Below are 21,232 nucleotides of genomic sequence, written 5' to 3'. Positions count from 1 at the left end.
TGTCTGTGATAGACAATATTAATTTAGCAGAGGAAAGGTGAGTAAGGGAGGAATGGGTAGGGGAGTTATTATTTTTGACAAAGCGGATAGGGAGTTTGGCCGAAAATACTCTTCACTATATCCAAACCACAAAGGTTTACTAAACAGAAATTTGAAATCAAAAGACAAACAGGATGTTCATCTGGGACACATTTTTGGACACATACTTTTAATACCACATGAAAGCTGTGCCATCCAGATGTGAAAGCAATAAAATTTAAACAAAAAACCCCAAACAATAAAATAAGAAGTGAAACTGAATGATAGCCTTTAACAAGGAGCCCGTTCTGTCACTGGATCAGAGACAAAGCTATTTACTCTGAGGAAGAGGTGGGGCAGGTTCTGTAGGCCTGGGCTTCCTCACAATGGAAGAAGTAAATAGCAATCTGGTTTTAGGAAACAGTGCGCTTTGGCAGCCTCTGCTTTCTGGATTTCTTAAATTATCTGTTTTAGACTGAAGTGGAAACTTATTAAAGTCAGTACTTTAATATCAGATCAGCTTCAGGAAGGAAAACAGAGAAAAAATTGTTGGTACATATTGTACCCAGAATGTTACGAAGCAAGAAGTGAATAACAATTTCTGTGAGCTACCTAAGGCTAGTCATCCTATCACAAATACAAAATGATAATGTCATTAAAACTCGGCACACTTAAGAATTTGGAAATAAGGTCTTTGCTAAGACTTAAGATAGGACATGTTACCGTAACATAAAACTATTGTCTTTTTCACACAACCGGAAGGGAAATTTTTCAAGTATCATGTAAGTATTTTTCAGATTCTTAATTTTAATATTTTAAATTACAAATGAGAGGTAACTAGGCAGCCATAAAAGTCGTTACTTGAGTTTCATATGTTTTAAAATGGCAAATGTTATGCATTTAAATTCACTTTTTTTTTTAATAAATAGAGTGCTCAAAGTCCAAATGTCTATTAACAATGTCTGATTCTCTTGTCCAGGTTGTGATAAACCCTGGCAGATGCTATCTACCAAATTTCCAGATTAAGTTTCTGTCATTTGCTGTATTTCAAAAAAATTAAATATAACATTCTAAAACATGTATAAGCCATTTGTATTTTCCCCCCAAACATTAGTTTTGGAGATCAGGAATTAAAACTTCCAAAATTTTGATTGTTTAAACATTTGTTTTCTTTAAGCTTTATCTGCTATATTCTTAAAATTTAAGGCAAAAATACTTAAAGTAAAAGAGTTAAAAGTTATTTTTGATAGTGACAAAGTCACATGTTTTATATCCTGTAAAGGAAGAGAAGACGCTTGGGAAAGCACCAGTTTGTGAGACACAATTATTTCAGAGAAGTAGATTATTGATACTTAATGATAATAATCTTAGAACTATTTGAAATTTTTATAATTTTTACTAAAAATTATTACTTATTTTGTACAATTTTGAAGTATTTTTGACAGAGTTTTACTTTCCTAAATAAAACAGAGGTTGACCTGCCATAGTTTACAAAATAATAGTAGCCACAAAATACTTTAAAATAGAAAGCTTGAATAAATATTGATGTAAACCCAAGGGAAGCACATGGTTGGGTTTCCTTTCTCCTCTATTTCATTAAAATTGATATAAGACTTTACTATTCATTCTTAATTGGATTATCATGCATTTTTCTCATAACAGTTTGTCATGATTCTTGAATTATAATTCAGATAGCATTAGATTTTCCTTTAGTGCTTTGAAACTTTGCTTTTCATTAACATGTTTATTCTTGCAGTTTTGAAGTTTATATAACAATATAAATTTGTTATGCTAAATGTGTTGAAGAGTGACCTATAGTATGTTCATTTTAAACAATATAACAAATTACCACAAATTTATCAACTTAAAGCAACACATGTTTATTATCTCATAGTTATCATAGGTGAGGAGTTCAGACACTCCTTGACTGGATTCTCTGAGATAGTCAAGGTACAGACTGGGCTGCAGTCTTTCTGAAGCTCAGGGTCTATCTGGAGCTCCCACTGATTGTTGACAGAACTCAGTTCTTTGTGGTTGGAGAATTGAGTTCACTGTTTTCTTGCTGGTTAGGTGCTGTTCAGCTACTAGAGGCTACCAAAGCTCCCTGTCAGGCGACCCTCTCATAACTTGGCATCTTACTTTTTCAAAGCCAGCAAAAGAGGCTCACTCTTGCCTGTTAAAGGAAGTCTTATATAGCACAGTAACATCACGGGAGTGATGACCCATTACCTTTGCCATATTCTATTGGCTAAAAGCAAATCACAGGTCCCACCCACACTCACAGGGAGAGGATTATACAGGGCTTAAAAACAGAGGACACAGATTACAGTGGCAATCTTTAAATTCTGCCTCCCACTCTACTGTTTTACTAAATTAGGAGGACACTTTTATTAAAAATGATTTCAGGCATTCAAAATATTACTTTAAATCTGGGAGATGTTAACTTACTTTTTTACATAAAATTTATTAGTATACTTAATTTTAATTTGATATTATTCAATATAACCAACTGCGTGTACATTTAGAGAGTAAAAGGCACAGATAAAATTTGGCTCCCTGTAAAAGCAGAAAGTCACACTGAAAATATTTCCTTCAAATATTGCCATTTAATAAGAACACTTTTAAAACAAAAATGATATATTTTAGCTTCCCTCCTCTACACTATTTTGGAATTCACTATTTTTGATATTTTTATTACAGAAAATGAAATTTTTTTCCTTTCCTTTTTCATTCATTCACTCGAGTATATATTAAGTCTCTTCTGTATTTCACGCTTTTTGTAAAGTTCTGAGAATGTCAGTTAAAGAATAATGAAGAATTACATCTTTTGTCATTTACTAGCTGTATGACAATGGACAAATTACTTGACCTTTTTGGGCTTTAGTTCACTCAACTTTCAAATAAACATGTATAATTTTGATAGCATTTCATTTGCAAAATAATATTTAGTCTCTACAATAATCCTGTCATCATAGGAGGCCTGAATATTCTGAGACAAAAGATATAGCAAATCTTTTTTACAAGCTTGAGTCTAGTAAGTGAGAGAATATCACAGACTTAACACTGTTATCATTAAGAGGAGTACACAGGAAGACATGGAAAGCATAAAATCTGAGATGAGTTTTGATGGATGAGTGGGAGTAAGCCAACTGTGTCACATGAATTTAATAGCAAATGCAAACAGGTGCATGAGAGAGCACGTGTACTAGGGGAAAGTGCAAATAAATCAGTCAGATGGAATGTAGTCTGTAGACACAGATTTGTATGATAATAAAGTATCCAGATAATCACAGGTCAGATCAAATAAGTACTGACTGAGAAGCTCAGACTGTATCCTGAGTAATGGGGAGCAACTGAAAGATGTTACACGAGAAGTAAAAGAGTTATCTTCCAAGGGATTAAAAAGAAGGCTGTTAGAAATGGTGAGGATGGGATGGAGCGAGCTATTAAGGAGGTAATGTAATTAGTACTTCATGGCTAATTGGAGGTGGAACATGAAGATGAAAAGGAAAGGAATAGATGACTTGTGGGTTTTTTGACTGAGTGAGTTGACGGTTCTTTCATTAACCAATAATGGAGAGGGAGGAGGAGGAGAAATTTGAGAAGGAAAGAGAAGATGAATTTAATTGGAGAATAACAACTTTGAACTTGAAACATCTTTAGAATACATCAGGGGAGATTTCCAGCAGACAACATGATATATAATTATAGATCTTAGGATAAATGTATTTGCTGACGTACATGTTAGAGTTTCATCAATGTTTGTACATCTAAAATGTCTATAAGTTCATCCAGGGAAACTGAGGGAAGACTGAGAATTTAAAATGGTATACAAGGTAAGTCAGAAGAAATGGAGCCCATAAAGGGCCCTGAGAAACAATAGTCAGAGTTCTAGGATAAAAACCTGGTCACAAAAATATCACAGAATTCAAATAATTCAAAAGAATCAAGAAAGAAGTAAGGAGTCCAAATGCTATAGAGAGCTAGAGTAAGAATAAAGATTAAAAGAGAAACTACTGATAAGACTTTCAGTAACTTGACCAGAAACAATTTCAGGGAATAATAGGAAAGGAAGCTGTATTTCAGTGGATTGAGAGTGGAAGAAAGGCAATGAAATGGAGCAAGCGAAATTAAGTCATGCTTTACGCACATCTAGCGAGGACAGGGCTAGGAAGTAGAGAAGTCTTTATCAACAGAAATGAGATAGGTGGGGGATTTTATTAAGATATATACATAGCTAGTTATTTACTCATGCAGTATATAAGGAGGTCAAAATATGCATATATAATACACATATATGTGAAGAGAGAGATAAAGATATAGATATGTATAGCATATAAAGGTATGTGTGGAAAGATTATGCATATGTTATGAGGTCTAAAGCACAGAGATAAAAACATGGGCTATGAGGCTAGGCTGACTGAGTTTGAATCTCAGCTCTACTGCTCACTGGTTAACAAACAACCTTGGGCAAGTCATTGAATCACTCTCTACATAAATTGTCTCACCTGTAAAATGTAAATAATAATAGGATCTACTTTATTAATATTGTTGAGAGGGATTACATAAGATAAATAAAACATGCAAAGTGCTTAAACCAGTATATAGAACAGAGTAAGCGCTCAATACATTTAACTGTTGTTGGTTATGGTTCCTAGTGATCAATGACTAGTTTAACCAGAAAAGGAATTTAATAAAGCATGACAGGTAGCTCCTAGAATCTCTGCAGTCAGAGTCAAGCATGAAAGCCACACACCACGGAACAGCAACCAATTACAAAACAGAGTTACTCCAGCGTAAACACCACTATACTCAGCATTGATCATGATGATGCGGTTTACACTGCTGTTGCTGGAGACCCACAGTTTGTGCCAAAAAGAGCAGGGCCTGATGTCAGAAGCCAGATGCTGGAAGTGCCACGTTTGTGACACTGTTTATTTCCGAATCAAAGTCTTACCTCAGCACATCTTATAAGAGTCTGCACATCAGTAACAAGAAAGATTGAGGAAGTAAATTCTGGCTTCTCTTTAGCAGAGGCTGTAATCAGAATGTGGCAAACTCTCCAAATACAAGAAGGGTGTTTCACACATACTTCGCATTCAAAAATATCTGATAAATATTCACTGTTTCACTCCTCTGGTTAATGGAGGTAAAAACTTACACCTAAACTTGCTAGAAAAATGCACATCAGTCTTATGTGGTTTAAATAGTTTTTTTTTATATCAAACAGTCTTGTTTATAAAGAATCAAAACAGATTTCTTCTGTATAGCGCAGGGAACTATATTCAATATCTTGTAATAACCTTTAATGAAAAAGAATATGAAAACAGATGTATTTATGTGTGTGTGTGTGTGTGTATATATATATATATATATATATATATATATATATATATATATAAATAAAACTGGGACATTGTGTTGTATAACAGAAATTGACACATTATAACTGACTGTACTTCAATTAAACAGAAAAAAACGGGGCTCTGACTCTCAAAAAAAAAAAAAAGGAATCTATTGAAAGTCCCGTTTCTCATCACAACTGTTCTTCACATTCTCTTCTTCCTTCCTGAGGTGGTTTCTGGGCTCGAGGAAAATGTAGCCCTCATGGAGTTGGGCAAAAGAGTCTCTCAGGCCTCCTGCTCACCCCCATGCTGACTTCCAGTGGAGGGAGCCTTCAGAGGGTCTTTGACATGAAAGGAAACTGCATACGTGCCTCCTCCCAAGGTTCCAAACAGGAAGTGGTAACAACTTTGCTCCATTCTTGGCTTTTCTTCACACTTAATAACATGTATCGCATTTGGAACCACGGTCTAAAGAGAGGCAATCAGGACCTCATCGTATATTTGACCCACCCAGACCTAGCAATAGGAGAGGGAAGGCTTCCCCACCAACATTTATGACAGACTTTGTTCACGACATATCCTGACTTTTCTTTATTCTTGGTAAATAGAAAATGGGTATGATCTAGCATGACAAGCCAAATACATAATACCTTAGTACATTAGTGGAAGCTAGAGGGTTTTAGAAATAGAATTTCTTTTCTAGCCAAGCCTGGCTTTCAAAACTTCAGTCTTATAGTCAACCCAGATATTTTATTCTGAGCATCAAAATCTGAATCTTTACTGCCTCTGACTCAATGCAATCCAGCTTCCACAATTTCAGTCGTCCTCAAGGCAAACAGATGACTGGCTGAACTGGGGGAGAGTCCTACTAAGGAAATGCAAAAGAAAAAAACATATTCACCCCTTTTAAAAAACATTGTTATCATGCTACACAAAAGAGGCTTGACCTGCTTATATACCAAGAGTAAAAGGCAAGTAGGTCAGAGTAGCCTGAAGTCAGACTGGAGAGAACCAATTTGTAGGTTAAATTGCACAAGACAGAGGGTGTAGTTTCAAAGTACAAGCAAAAGTATTTGTCTTAAAAGGAGAGAGAGCCCTTCCACTGAAATAGAAGAGAAAGGCTAGGGGCTTGTAATAATTAATTATCACTATATTGACTCCTTGCTGCCAATATATTCTGAGTCTGTAATTTTTTGGTAATAGTTCTTTGATTCTAACAACGAGTGAATTGCAATGTTAAGAAATGTGAATGCTGTTTAACATGATTGGAAAGAAATGGGGATGGGAAGAATGGAGAGTTCTAATGTACAATAGTTATTTTAAATGGAATGCTGTTGCTGTACAAAAATGTCCCATCTTCCTGTGATCCTTCCTTTAAACATATTTAAGTCATTTTATTAGAAGATAATAATCCTGTCAATTTACAACACAAGCACAGTGTTTTATTGTTTTTGCTCACATAAGAACATTAGCCAGACCCAAAGTCACAATGTGGCCTATTCTCCATATTAGCTGGTTTGGGTTTTAACCAGGACAGATGCCTTGTCTTGTATTTTCTTTCACTGTTTCCTTTTATTATGTTTCCTTTCATGCATTTCTTTTATTCAACTTTAGAAATGGAATATGGCAACCAGATTTTAGACTATTAGCTTATTCAATAGAAAATGCATAGTCCTCTTTCAAATTGCACATCTGTCTGCTCTCAGGAATGTTAAATAACAATAGCACAACAACCAAGCTGCTTAGAATAGGAAATAAAAACCACCATGAGTTCTGGAACACTTGGAAGGATACTCTAGGCGGAATGTAACTAAGTAGTTGGAATTTGTGGTTTAGGCCACCAGGGTTAAAAATATGCCTTCTGAGCAATGTGCCTTAGGTTTTTTTTAAAGATCAGAAAATACCAGCACATATAATAGGATGATCAGAGCATCCTTCCTCCAGGCACCTCCACCATAAATATTGATTCTGTGAGTCTTACACGATTCTGTTCTCTTAATTAAAGCCAGAGAGGAGAGGAGAGCATGTGCTCTTAGGAAAAGGGAGAAGAGAGTCCTCTTTGTTTCCCATTAGGGCACATGAATTCCAGTTACCAGGGCTGCCATCTTTCTATTTCATCTGCTCAGCTAAGAAAAACAAATTCATTATATTTTACATATCACTAGTGGGAAGTTACAGAAGTGAAGATAACAACATAGAAAAGAATCTTGTTGGAGAACCATTTTTCTAATGCACTTTACTGCCTTCTTCCTTTATCCAAGGCCCCAACACCAAAAATACAATGGATATGGGTGGTATAATCATACCAAAATGATATAAAATGAAACAAAACTCATCTGCTTCCAACAATGGGAAAGGTGAAAATAAAATGCTCAAGGAAAAAAATTAATTCTGCTATTGCAGTATTATTATATGTTTAAGTTTAATAATGGCCCCAAAGTTAATCAGGTCTTAATCTCTGGAAACTGTGAATATTAGCTTACATGACTAATGAGATTTTGTAGGTATAATTAAGAATCTTGAAATCTTGAATTATCTGAAAAAGAATCCTTAGAATTATCCTTATGAGATGGAGATAAATGGTGATTTGACTATAGACAGAAGATAGATGGCTCTGTGATGAAAACCAAGGTCAGCAGAGCCAGAAAGAGAAGAATCTAGGCCATTGGCTTCGAAAAACAAAGAAGAGGCCATAATTCAAGACATGCAGAGTCCTGGGGAAGCTGGAAAAGGCAAGCAAACAGGTTTTCTCCCAGAGACTCTGGAGGGAACGTGGTACTGTTGATACCTTGATTTCAGCTCAGTGAAATCCACTTAGGATTTCTGACCTCCAGACCTGTAGGAGAATGCATCTGTGCTGGTTTAAGCTGCTCAGGTTGTGGTACTTTGTACCGGAGTACTACACATGGTTGTAATCTACCAGTACAGTGGAATAAGCATCCTGAAAGCTCTGTATATCACTTAACCAAAGTCTGATTTTCATGATTGTATTCTGAGAAAATGTTGTCCCTGTTTATGCTATACAGTGTTTCAGAAAATAATAAGAACATTTATATGACAGTGTTATTTAATACATAGTTTTATTACCTTCAGAATATCTCGATCTAGAAAATGGTAATAGCATAATATGTCAAAAATTTTTCTGCCAGATCACCCTAAAAAATGTTTTTAATGTAAAACTGAAAATTTAAAAATAGTATTAATGGCCTTGAAAGTCCTCTGAACCACACATTTTACCTAGCAGAACATATAGGAATGTGTGTACAAAATTAAAATAATACAGCAAAGTTTATTGATAATTTTTTCATATCTTGTTAAGTAATTGAAAAAGTTTCCTGGGGAACAATTATTTTAATTAACACTGAGATAATTAAAAATATCACATAAACTCATTTGAAAAATAAGACCAGCAAATTTAAACTCAACTTCAGTTAATTGAGTCAAAAAAAAAATCTTTATTTTTTTTGGTAATGCGCTGACAGATAATCCATGTTTTTGTTGTTGGTTTTGCTCCTTTTATTTTACTTGTTTGTTTTTCAAATGTCTTCATTTATCAGTCAGTTTTATTGGGATCAAGTAAAGCTTCCAGAGGTAATAAATTTGACACATTTCACTTTATAACTGATAAATTTCCACTGTATATATTGACTTAAAATATTTCCCTGGTCATAGTCCCAGAAATGATTTTCAGGCATTCTACTAAATTTATTTCAATATAAAAGGAGTTCATTCCATATCAATGGAAATACTAATACTTACTGAATAAAAGATTATTAATTTTAGTAAACATTTACTAAACATTTATCTCCATTTACTTTATTTTACTTCAGACTCCCACAATTCTCACTTGGGTTACTATAAAAGTTTCCCAACTAGTTACTTTCCACTGCTTTTCTTTAATCATCAATTTTCTGTCCTATTTTCAGAAAAATCTTTCCACAGTGCCATTCCCATGATTAGAAAATTTAGATAGCTCTATATTTCTCTTGAAATAAAATCCACACTTCTTAGTATGTTTTATAAAGATCTCCATGAATAATAGCTATCATTTCTTTCCAGTCTCATTTGCTATTCTCCTGTTTACTCAAAATGAAACATTCTCAGATTCTCTAAATCCACTATTGCTTCTGTCCTCTGCACAGATTCTCTCTGCCTGAAAATACTTCTCCAAAATAAAATGTTTAGTGGGTGGCTGGATATATGCATCTCCAAAGTGTCCAGGAGATGAATCTAAGCTGGAGTCATCCGGGTAGAAAGTGGGCTTAAAAGCATAAAATGTATTTGCAGTAGGAAGAGTTTGTGGATGAAAATCTGAAAAGCACTGGCATTGAAAGAATGGAGAGGACAAATAGCTCATGAAAGGGATTTTAAAAAGAGCAGTCAGAAAGATTAAAGGGGGAAAAAAGCAAGGACAGTGTGGTTTCATATAAGCTTATAGAAAAGAGCATTTCAGAAGATGAGGATGTTGCCAAACAAACCAATTAAGGAGAACAGAATAATACCTGTTAGCTAGTGATGACGTGGTCACTCCATTCTCAATGAAGTGATAAGATTGGAAAGTTGAAGTGTTGAGATTGAGAATTTGGACCTGTGAGTCCAGGTTTCAATATTACAGTAGAGGAGACACATAAATGAAAAGTTAGAATATTGATTGATTCAATAAATGGTTGAACCCACCTTGACAATGTACAAAATTTGGGGTGAAGAGGAAAATAATGTCAAATCCTTCAGTAAATGGGAAGGACTGAGAAGGGGTCAGGAAATCATAGATCCCAGAAGGATGAGAGAGTAATATAGCTGATGTTTGAGCCTGTATAGTACAGGAAGATTTACATGGTCATGAAAGAAAATGGTCTGATCTTGTAAAAATTTGGGAAAGGACATTAATCCTGTTTCCCTACCTGGGGAATGAAGAGTGAACGCTTAAGAGCTATGCTGGTCTGTCCTCTTAAGTTTCATTCAAAGATTTCCTCCTGGTATATAGCATATTTTATCTTAAAGTTCAATTTGAAGAAAATTCATTCAAAATTTGACTAATGTCATCTAAGTTATCAATTCTTTATATTCTCAAGGTGACAAAACTAATGTGTGCTTGAACATGTTATTGCTTGACAGCTCTTTGTATTACAACACAATACACTGTACTTTGTTATGTGGCATTAATGAGTGTTTTCCACCATCCTTGTTATAAGCTGAGTATGTATTAGAAAAGTGTTTCTATGCCATAAAATAAGACTGTAGATCAGAGTCTTTAGAAGCCAGAATTTAGAGTCTGTTTGGGTTTGAATACCAAGTTATTTTAGGCAAGCTATTCAACTATCAAATCCATAGCTTTCTCACCAGTAATATGGAGTTAATAAGTCCTATAGTGGTGAGGTTAAACAGTGTTTTACAAGTGCTTAGCACAATGTGTGGCACATATAAAAACCTATTATCTTATAAACTTGTTGACCTCACATGCCTATTCCTACTTGGTTTCTGATTTATTTAGAACTAGAAAGAATGTTAATCAAGAAAAGGCAGAATTTCATTTATGACATGCATTTAGGAGGATACTGTCTAGAGAACAAATGTTTTGAAACAACGTTTTTTCAAAGGGTGGAACCAGTTCTCATACTGTCATCCTTTCCCACAACCATATGCCGTGGTTCCATACTTGCCAGAAAATGAAATTTGCTCTTACACAGACGCAGTCATTGACTTTGATTCAAATTCTTATTGACATGTTTACTTCTAAGGACACTTTATTTTGTGATTGATTGACATAGGTCCAAAGGGCTTTTGTTTGTGACAGATTTTCAGAAGTCATTGCCATGCCATGTTATCTTTAAATGTTATGTCTTCCTTCTGTTTATAAGTACGCTTCTATGCCTTTTTATTTGCTATTTCTCTGACCCTAGTACCGTTTCCTTTTTCTCTACCTACTGAACTCCCACATAATCCTCAAGATCCAGATTAAAGTTATGCTAGACCAAATGTTGCCTCCCAGCCTGAGTTCATCATTCCCTCTGCTGAATCATCATCTTCCTATGACTCCAATAAACACGCAAGTCAGAATCAAAGTAATGCTTTTTAAAACTCATACACCTGAAATGCATAGCCATGCACATGTGTTTTGAAAAACAATGATAAAAGAAATGCCTATAAGTATTTGTTGTGCATCCCTGTGTAAGAATAACTGCTCCAGTATAGTACTTATAAATAATAACAATTGGTTTTTAAGCCTTTTTTCCCCACTAGACTATTAGGTCTCTGAAGAGAAAGACTTGGTTCTGGTTTTTGTATCCACAAAACCCAGCTGGACATTGTATAAAACATACTCAATAAACTTTTATTTAAAGAATGAATAAATGGAAACCAGTTTTAACTTTATTAGAGCAATTGCTTGGATATTCAATTATTTTTACCATTGAGAAGAAAAGCTGTAGTCTTTCCAGTGTTACATATTTAGCTTAAGGACTTTTTTGTCCCAACATGACAACTAAAATCTGAAATTTAAAAATTATTTTGCAAAGATTACTTTGCCTCTAATTAATATAAAAAGTTATTAGCTGCCTACCTCTGTATTAAAGGCTGCTGTTGACAGATATTATTGTAGGTCCTGTATAGTGACTATAAAATGGCAGAGAACAAAGCCTCAGACCACACACGTTTAGGGTGAAATTGGATAATGTGGATCAAGAAGTCATCACAAAATAAGGTTTTCTAAATAGGATTTTTACTTGTTGAAACTTTTTTGAAATCACAAGCTGAGGAATTTGATACTTTTCTCTTTTTTCCTTCTTTTCCCTGACTTCTATTATGGAGAAAACATTCAGGTCTGTGTAGTTAAATTGGGCACCATTGTAGAGTACACATTCTGAGAGGCACAGCACCAGTTCAACTTGCAGGCTGCCTTCAGTGGGCACAGAATAGCAACAGGAACTAAAGTGTAGTCGATGTCACCTCTGTATCATAAAGGCTGAAATTTGAGCAACTGCTGATGGAGAGACTGCGAATTTCTTACAGTATTTGTTGGTATTCGTGTAAGAAAGTGACCAGCACCACATGAATCAGCATGGGATTCCTCATACAAAATAACTGGTTGATATCAGAGAATAAGGAAAATAAAAGAAACAAAATGTTTAGGCACAACCAAAATGAAGACAGTTCTATTAAATATATCTGGCCAAAGACTTTAGCAATAATCTGGTGGTGGAAAAGTTGATAATAATGCCAATATTACTGTGTAACTATATACAAGTTTATTATGGGAAGGAAAGATCTGCGAGGAACTTTGATATTTTTTTAAGAACGTGGAAAAGTATTATTTCTTTCTCTAGAAATGAAGACAGCAATTCACCTTCAAGCTGTTTTTCGTTTTTTGCCTTGAGGAATTGAAGGATTTATCTGTATCCATGTTCACAGTGGAATGGTGTGGGAAAATTGAAGCTTCCCGGAGAAGTTGCTCATAGGTAGAAGAAAGGGCCTCAGCAGAGCTTTGGCATAGCTGAAGTCAGGAACAAGTTGGATTTATAGAACATGTAACACTTCCAGAGAAAAATTATGGCAGTGGGGGGAACATTCTCAAAATCTGCTGAATGGAGCCTCAGATCACAATTTGAAAAGTATGAAAAGGGCGACCACAATGGCTGGAGATCTTGGGTCTTATGTTTATTTATCCATATTAGTTATGTAATAAACCACAAATATTTCATTCCATAAGGTGGCTACTCATATTGTCAATTAAGTCTTTTGTTGTTTTTATTAAGCCTTGATTTAATAGTTTCCCTTTTGTAAGATTAAGGAGAAGTACCTTAAGTAAGTGAACTCAACTGACGTTTGCTCTCACTATTCTAGCACTCAAGATGGGTAGACCATTTAAGCAGCAACACTTTAAAAAAAAAGAACCTAAACAAAGCCTGTTCCAACTAGGGTGTGCCACATGGAGAGTTATTATTCTAGGTTAATATGAAGAACCTAAGGAAATAAGATTGTGGAAGGCCTCCTGTAATCACAAACAGAATCCCATCATCCAACACTGGCTCACTCCAGCCATGCCACAGCACCCTTGGATGTGTCTTCAGAGACAATGTGGAAGCAAAATGAAGAGTTAAATAACCAACCAGTAAAACTTTAATTTCCTTTTTTTCACCCGGTAGTGGGAACAGGATGAACTATATCAGAAAGAATTTTCTTTTCTCTGTTTTCTTAATCATTGGCCATACAGATTTGTAACTAATTCTTCCTGTATTATTATTTAGTTTAGTATAATAACAATTACAAATTTTTCAAAGAGAGCAGTTATATCTTTTAATTTTCATGTGTCTCAGCAACACCAATGTGTCTGTTTATCCCCAGTATATAATAGATGATCAGGAATTTTTCATTAGCAAATCTTATTTACGACTGTGGAATCATAGCTTAATCACCTGGCAATGAGTGATGATCTTTAGAAGCTTATGGATCAGAAGTGACAAAATCAACCAAAAGAGAAGTAGATCAAGGGGCCACTTTGTGTTTCTGCTGGAGATGAATGGATTACACTGTGAATAAGATTTCCTAAAATAAACATGTTAAAAAAAATAACTTGCAGCCCTTACTAAAGGCACAAATTTATTTGGAAGCATAAAAAGGTTTTGTTTAAGAATAATTTGTTCTCCTGAACCATCTATTCCAGTGATGTTGCTGTGTACAGTGAAGGTTCAGACTGTGTGTCCTGACCTTAGACATGCAAGAGATGGCCTAGGTCACTTCACCTGCCAAACTACATTTATGTAAGTCTAAGACTCTTATTATTTCAGAGTAATTGTCTTCATTTTACTTTTCTTATTTTATTTGGCAAGTTAAACTCTATTTACCAACAACATAGACCTCTTAGATGTCCCAAGTTGCTAAAGCAAATAAACAAACACATACACACACAATCGAAAGATACTCTTAGGAAAGTTTCTCTGATGATAAGGCAGTAAACAGAAAGTCAGGAGACATGCATTGTAGATGGTAAGATTAGGGTGGGTGGCCTTCCACAGGATATTGGATGTGATATTGAATGGCGGTTCATTATGGGAGAGACATCCTGGAAGGAGAGAAAGAAAATGGTAACCAGAAAGAGAAAACATCAACATGCCCTGATGAAATTGCAAGGCTTGGCAGTGATTTCAGAGTTCTCAACAAAACAAAAAGAGTAACTGCATGGGACAATGAGGTATTTAGGAAGGAATACGTTGCAAAAGTCTAGGGAGAGATCTCCTCTCCAAACTGCCTCCCCAACACCACCATCACTCCCCTATTCAGCTGTATAACAGTAACAGACTACACAAAACTCATCAAAAAATTGGCAACCAGGGGCACAAAAACAGACACATAGATCAATGGAACAGAATAGAGAGCCCAGAAATAAAACCATGCACATAAGGTCAACTAATCTATGGCAAAGAAAGCAAAAATATACAATGAAGAAAAAATTATCTCTTCAACAACTGGTGCTGGGAAAACTGGACAGCCACATGTAAAAAATAAACTTAGAACATTTTCTAATACCATATATAAAAATAAACTCAAAATGGATTAAAGACCTAAATGTAAGGCAGGAAACCATTAAACTAGAAGAAAACATAGGCAGAACACACTTTGGCATAAACTGCTGCCAGTGTATTTTTGAATCTGTCTCTTAAGGCAAAGGAAACAAAAGCAAAAAATAAGCAAGTGGGACCTAATTAAACTTAAAAGGTTTTATACAGCAAAGAAAACCATCAACGAAATGCAAAGACAACCTACTGAAAGGGAGAAAATATTTGCAAATGATATGACCAATAAGGGGTTAATATCCAAAATATATAAACAGCTCATATAACTGAACATCAAAAAGACAAACAACCTGATTAAATAATGGGCAGAAGACTTGAATAGACATTTTTCCAAAGAAGATATACAGATGGCCAACAGACACATGAAAAGATGCTCAACATCGTTAATCGTCAGAGAGTGCAAATCAAAACCACCATGAGATATCACCTCACACTTGTCAGAAAGGCTATCATCAAAAAGACTACAAATATCAAATGCTGGCAAGGATGTGGAGAAAAGAGAATCCGTGTACACTGTTGGTGGGAATGTAAATTGATGCAACCACTGTGGAAAACATTGTACAGGTTCCTCAAAAAAATGAAAACTAAAAATACCATATGATCTAGCAATTTCACTCCTGTGTATATACCCAAAGAAAACAAAAACAATAATTTGAAAAAATACATGCACTCCACTGATCACAGCAGCATTATTTACAATAGCCAAGATATGGAAGCAACTTCAGTGCTCATCAACAGATGAGTGGATAAAGAAGACATGGTATAGATATACAATGTACTACTCAGCCACGAAAAAGAATGAAATTTTGCCATTTGCAACAACATAGGTGGACTTGGAGGGTATTATGCTTAGTGAAATAAGTTAGAGAAAGAAATATTGTGTGGTATTACTTATATGTGAAATCTAAAAAAAAGCAAACTAACGAATATAACAAAAAAGAAACAGACTCTCAGATACAGAGAACAAACTAGTGGTTACAGATGGGAAAAGAGAAGGGGAAGGGATAGGATATGGGTAGGGAATTAAGAGGTACAAACTACTATGTATACAGTAAATAAGCTACAAGGCTATATTGTACAGCACAGGGAATACAGCCAACATTTTATAGTAACTGTAAATGGAGTATAACCTTTAAAATTGTGAATTGCTCTGTTGTATACCTGAAACTTTTATAGTATTGGAAATCAACTATACCTCAATACAATTTTTAATTAAAAAAATAAATATTCCACCTCCAGTGGTGGGGGGAGGGGTGGAATTTGGCAACACGAGGAATAAGGAATTTGCCTAGTCACTAAATCAAAACTGTTGTATGCTTGTTCAATATACTTAATAAATCTTGAAGCAAAGAATGGGCAAATGTGACTATTCCTTAAACCAAATAGCTTGGGGAAAATCAGGCTAGTATGCATTTTCATGCCTGTTATAAAACTGCTATCAAAAACAGTATAGAGATTCCTCAGAAAAGTAAAAATAGAGCTACTATATGATCCAGCTGTTCCATTTCTGTGTGTATATATTTATATATATCCAGAAGAATTTAAATCAGAATCTGGAAGAGGTATCTGAACTCCTATATTCATTTTATTTTGAAATTATAGTGCTATAATTTGCTGTATGAATTAGCTAATTCAGAGATAATGTTGAAACCAAAAGAGTCCTATAGGATATCCATCTCCATGAGAAATAAATGGATTTTGAAAGGAGATTAAATAGACATAACAAAAGTTTGCTTTCAGTCTGACTCATGAAAAAATTTATTAGGAATTGTCATTTCTGAAAATGACATTTTAAAAAAATCATTAAATAGAATAATTTAGTCAGAACTCAAGATTTAAAGTTTAACTGCTGACCGCTCAATCATCTCAAACATACTGTTACCACAGTGCTTTTATTTCTATATTTTTCCTGGGAAAACAATGTCTATATATTTACTGGGAAAATATGAAGACAAAGTATTCTGTGTATATGTACAATGATTGTTGTACCTTCTTACTTTAAGTCCGAAAAATAATACATCTGTTTAACATCATGGCTGCTCTGGAATTCTCATTGAAAAGTTTTTTTTAACAGACTACTCCAAGAATATCCTTTGTTTCCTCTTACTGTGTAATATTAAATCCTCTATAAACAAAGAAAGCTTAACCTTTCCCTCCCCTCCTTGGTACCCTTTCTGATAAATCAGCACGCAGAAACATTTTAAATCATATGTTTACATATTAGATATTTGGTTTATCAGTTATTTCTTCCCCTAGTCATTCTTCCAGAAACAAGATGGATTTAGACATAGACACAAAACATTTTTTGCCAGCAGTTTCACTGTTAGTTTGCATATGTGTTTAATTGTACAGGGTGTACCAAGTGTTGTTGCTATTTTCAGTCATGGTTTCTTTGCTGGAAAATGGGATCTGGTTTTTGTGAAGCCTGACCATTCATATTTGATTTCCTGAAGAAATTTGTTTGAAATTTGTCTAATATTTCAGTACCTTCACATAGCTTTAATTATTCAGAGTTTTTCTCAGCTGTCCCACCAACTGGCTGCTGCCTTTAAAAAAATGAGGTTACAATACTGTAGACAACATTTTGGCATGGTCTCATCAGAATCAAGATGGTCTACAAGCCAATATTCACTTACATCATTTACTTTTGCATAGCATACAAAGTAAGGTAAATGTGATTTTGTTCTAACATTTTCTGTAAGATTTCACAATTATTCACATCTTCTTTCTCCCTGAAGCTTAGCAACCCTCTTTTTTTATATAAACTCTAAATTCTAAAAGTTTTAACCATTATATGGTTTATATACATTCATATGAAATCCCTCTTTAGATTTTAGCACTACCCACTTTAGCATAATAGACAATTCTATTAAAAATCCTCTTCGAAGTTATTAAGCTGTTAAATGTCTAAAGCTACCCCTATAAACTCATTAAGACTGAGAAAAGTATAGCTTTATGCTGCTAACATTCATATCATGTTTTTACACATAGCTTTCCAGGTTTTGATGGCTGTACAATTAATCTAATAGATTTTGAGTAAACTGCTGTGCACCAAATGTTAGGATGCTGATTTCTAAGTATTACAATCAATCACAGGATGACTAAAAGCCTGTGCATTGCACTGTACCTGCTGCTCCCCAGACTGTTGTGTGAGAAGTTGCCTTGGCACCCAAAACACTACATGGAAAGCACCTGTAGCACAGCGCCATTAGGAGGGGCCTATGCACCAGGCGGCGTGAGTGTCCTGTAGAGCTGTAAGGTACAGTTTTCCAATGGCCAGTCAGATTCTGGCACCAGTGATTTCTCTCAGTGCCAATATTATTGTTCAAAAATTATTCTTTAATATTATTCAGAAAAGAAATTATATAATTCCACTATTAAAAAAAGCAAAATACAAATTTAAAGTATAAGTAAATACTACACTGGATGAAAGAAAAACTAAATCCAGAATACGAAACATGAGGATAGATGGGAGAGAAAACTCAGATAACTGTTTTCAGAGTAAACTGCAAATAACAAGGCCTTGCTAAAAGTTGGTACAATTCAAGGAAATACCCAATAAGAGACCACAGCATGTTTAATTCCTCTTTGTGGGGAACAGTTATTTCATCTGTGAGAGTTCTAAATGGGCAGAACCAAGAAGATAAAGGTTCACCTTAAATACTCCTCATTTTGCTGATTAAGAAAGTGAAATTAGGATATTTAGTTATTCAAAGACATCTAACTTGTCAATCAAATTTTGAACCGAAGTATTTTTCTTCTAAACACAATAAGAAAAAAAGACATAACTGTATCTTAAAATATTTTCCATGTACTTTTTCCATTTGAATTATGGAATATCATCAGGTCTTTGTTGTATTGAAGCAACCAAAATCCAATTACTGTTAACATAAAAAAAAAATGAATGTGTTGGAAAGTTAAATACTCATTATACCTTATTTGTATTCTAATATTGAGGATGGGCATGTTTCTCAATTTAATTATTGCAATATAATGCTTAGAGTTTAACACTAATTCATTTCTTTTATGTTTTTAAGTATATAATTTTATTAAAAACTATTTTTTATTCAGTGATATTAAAATGCAATATAAACACTAAAAAGAAAAGTATTCATATACAGAGTACATACAGTCTGATCATTATAGGCAAAACCTCTGGCTTATTTGAAAGTGTAATTTTGTTTTACAGACATGAAACAATCAAGATAATTGATTTTATAAGATATTTAAACTAACATTATTGAGTTCTTTATTACAGATAGCAGCTGTGCAAAGCAATTTACAAAACTGATTTTTTTTCTTTAAACAACCTTAAACTTAGGTACAGCTAAGATGCTTATTTTGTTTAAACTCAGTGTGAGGGCAATACAGACTCAGTCTGCATGATGCTAGATACATAACATTACTTGTTAAATGAGTGTTATGAGTTTAATATTTACTGAATTAAATATGATTTTTTTTAACAATTGTTAGGTAGAAATGTTTCACTTAAAGCCTCTCCAGTGAGGAAAAATTTATTTATTATTCATCATGAAGTGTTTCTACTTCTCACTTTTTTCTTTTTCTAATTTTTTATGTTTTATCCTTTTGATCTTAAACATCTGAGATCACAGATAATTACTTAGCTGCGTATTTCTGTTTTGACTCTTATCTAGCCAAGAGTGGAGGTAAAGGATGAAGAAAGGATTGACTAACTCTCCTCCAGAAAGAAAAGGGAAAGAAAAATTCAATATAAGCATAACCATTCAAAACACTATGGATTTATGTACTTTTGAAGTCCTGGAAAGAGATGAATTCCATGCAGCATCCCTGGACAGCGTTTGTACTTTGTCGATGTAGATATGAAATACTTCTCTCTAAATGGCCGGGCTAGACAAGAAACATTATATCTGCCAACCCTCAGTTATCCACAGAGTATTATTAAATTTGAAAATTAAACAGGCCTCTGCCTTCTCTTTTTATTTCACTTATATTTTTTTTCTTCCTGCTAAATTTTTGACAATTTTTACTACCAAGTGGTTTTCTACCCAAATATCTACCTAGAAAAGAATAAAGAAAAATCACTTTTAATGGACCATGTAAAAAGGAGTTAGAGAAAAAAATTAGCTCATGTAACACCCAATTTTCAAAAAAAAAATTCTTGTCATATTCTGGGTAGTGCACAGTTTAGAAAGAAAAAATCTTTCATTTGAGACTTTGAAGTTGTCTTAAAATTCAAAATACCAGGCAATAGCAAGTGACAATATATAATATCTTATGTATCTTTGCCCAGCATAAGGTATAGTCTTGCAAGTGTAGACCATTTTTGCTATAATCAAGCAGACAATACTTGCAATACTATATTTTCCTGTAATACAGCAGAATTTGGCATCAATAGTTTTATGTATATGTTATTTCCCATAAATTTGGCAAGGGTACTATCAAGATTAAGTTTCCATTGCATAGAAATTTTTAAGCATATTTTCCAAAAGAACAGAAAGTTTAGAAACAAAATATATAGCTAAGAAGCCTTATTAAAGTTACTCCAGTGAAATTTAGTTTTCATCTATTGCCTGAAGGGCTACATATGAAGAGACTAGATTAGAAATGCATGCATTATTTTTTCTAACTAAAAAAATCTCTTTTTCCTTCTCATGCAAGTTCAAGAGGGATGACTTTAAAGGTGTATTTTCATGGGAATTTCCTCCAGTCTCTACCAGGCCCAAGGTATGTTTAAGTTAGTTCCAGCCTGAGGCCTGTTATCTAAGGACAGAGAAAAAGTCTAGTCCATGATCTGGGTGTACCAGTTACCCAAATGTTATCAAGGGACCTGTGCAATTCTCACTTTTTAATCTAAATGTTGATACTATAAAAGCAGGCATAATCTGAGAATAGGTGATATAACTCCCCAAGGAAAGCCCTTGTCCGATTTCTTTTAATAAGGCACAAATTTTAAAAAAAAGATGGTTAGGCAAGTTTTACATTTCTCTCCGTCTGACTTCCACAGACATAAGTCTTTATATGTACTCAGTTTTTTAAGACAATACCCAAAATATTGCTGAAATAGATTTTGGATCAATACTAGATATATATGATATGGCAATTTTTAATTCTTTTTCTTGTTTAGACTTTTCATACAAACCTATTTTCAATGAAGGTACCTAATTAAGAACTTTTCTCAATTTAATATGGTTTTGTGAAATACTTCCTATATGTCTAATAAGATATTAATTATTATGGTGATATTAAAACTAGATTTGGAACAAGCAAATTGCATACTTTATATAAATCAACCAAAAAACATAATTTAAATAATCTGGT

The 21,232-nt window shown here is 34.1% G+C and overlaps 1 long non-coding RNA gene across 1 annotated transcript in view; it reads left to right on the top strand.

Annotated features, from left to right (window-relative positions):
- Positions 1-672: 672 nt before the first annotated feature.
- The window catches only part of LOC116658274, a 182,016-nt gene continuing 161,456 nt past the window's right edge, over positions 673-21,232 (top strand). Inside the window, exons 1-2 of the long non-coding RNA XR_004313579.1 lie at positions 673-800; positions 14,023-14,119. This is a non-coding gene — a long non-coding RNA (uncharacterized LOC116658274). The remainder of the gene's footprint in view (positions 801-14,022; positions 14,120-21,232) is intronic.

Source organism: Camelus ferus, chromosome 2, assembly GCF_009834535.1.
Source record: "Camelus ferus isolate YT-003-E chromosome 2, BCGSAC_Cfer_1.0, whole genome shotgun sequence".
In the NCBI taxonomy this organism is placed as follows: Eukaryota; Metazoa; Chordata; class Mammalia; order Artiodactyla; family Camelidae; genus Camelus; species Camelus ferus.
The sequence above is the reverse complement of the archived record's forward strand: the minus strand, read 5'-3'. Positions and strand labels throughout refer to the sequence as shown.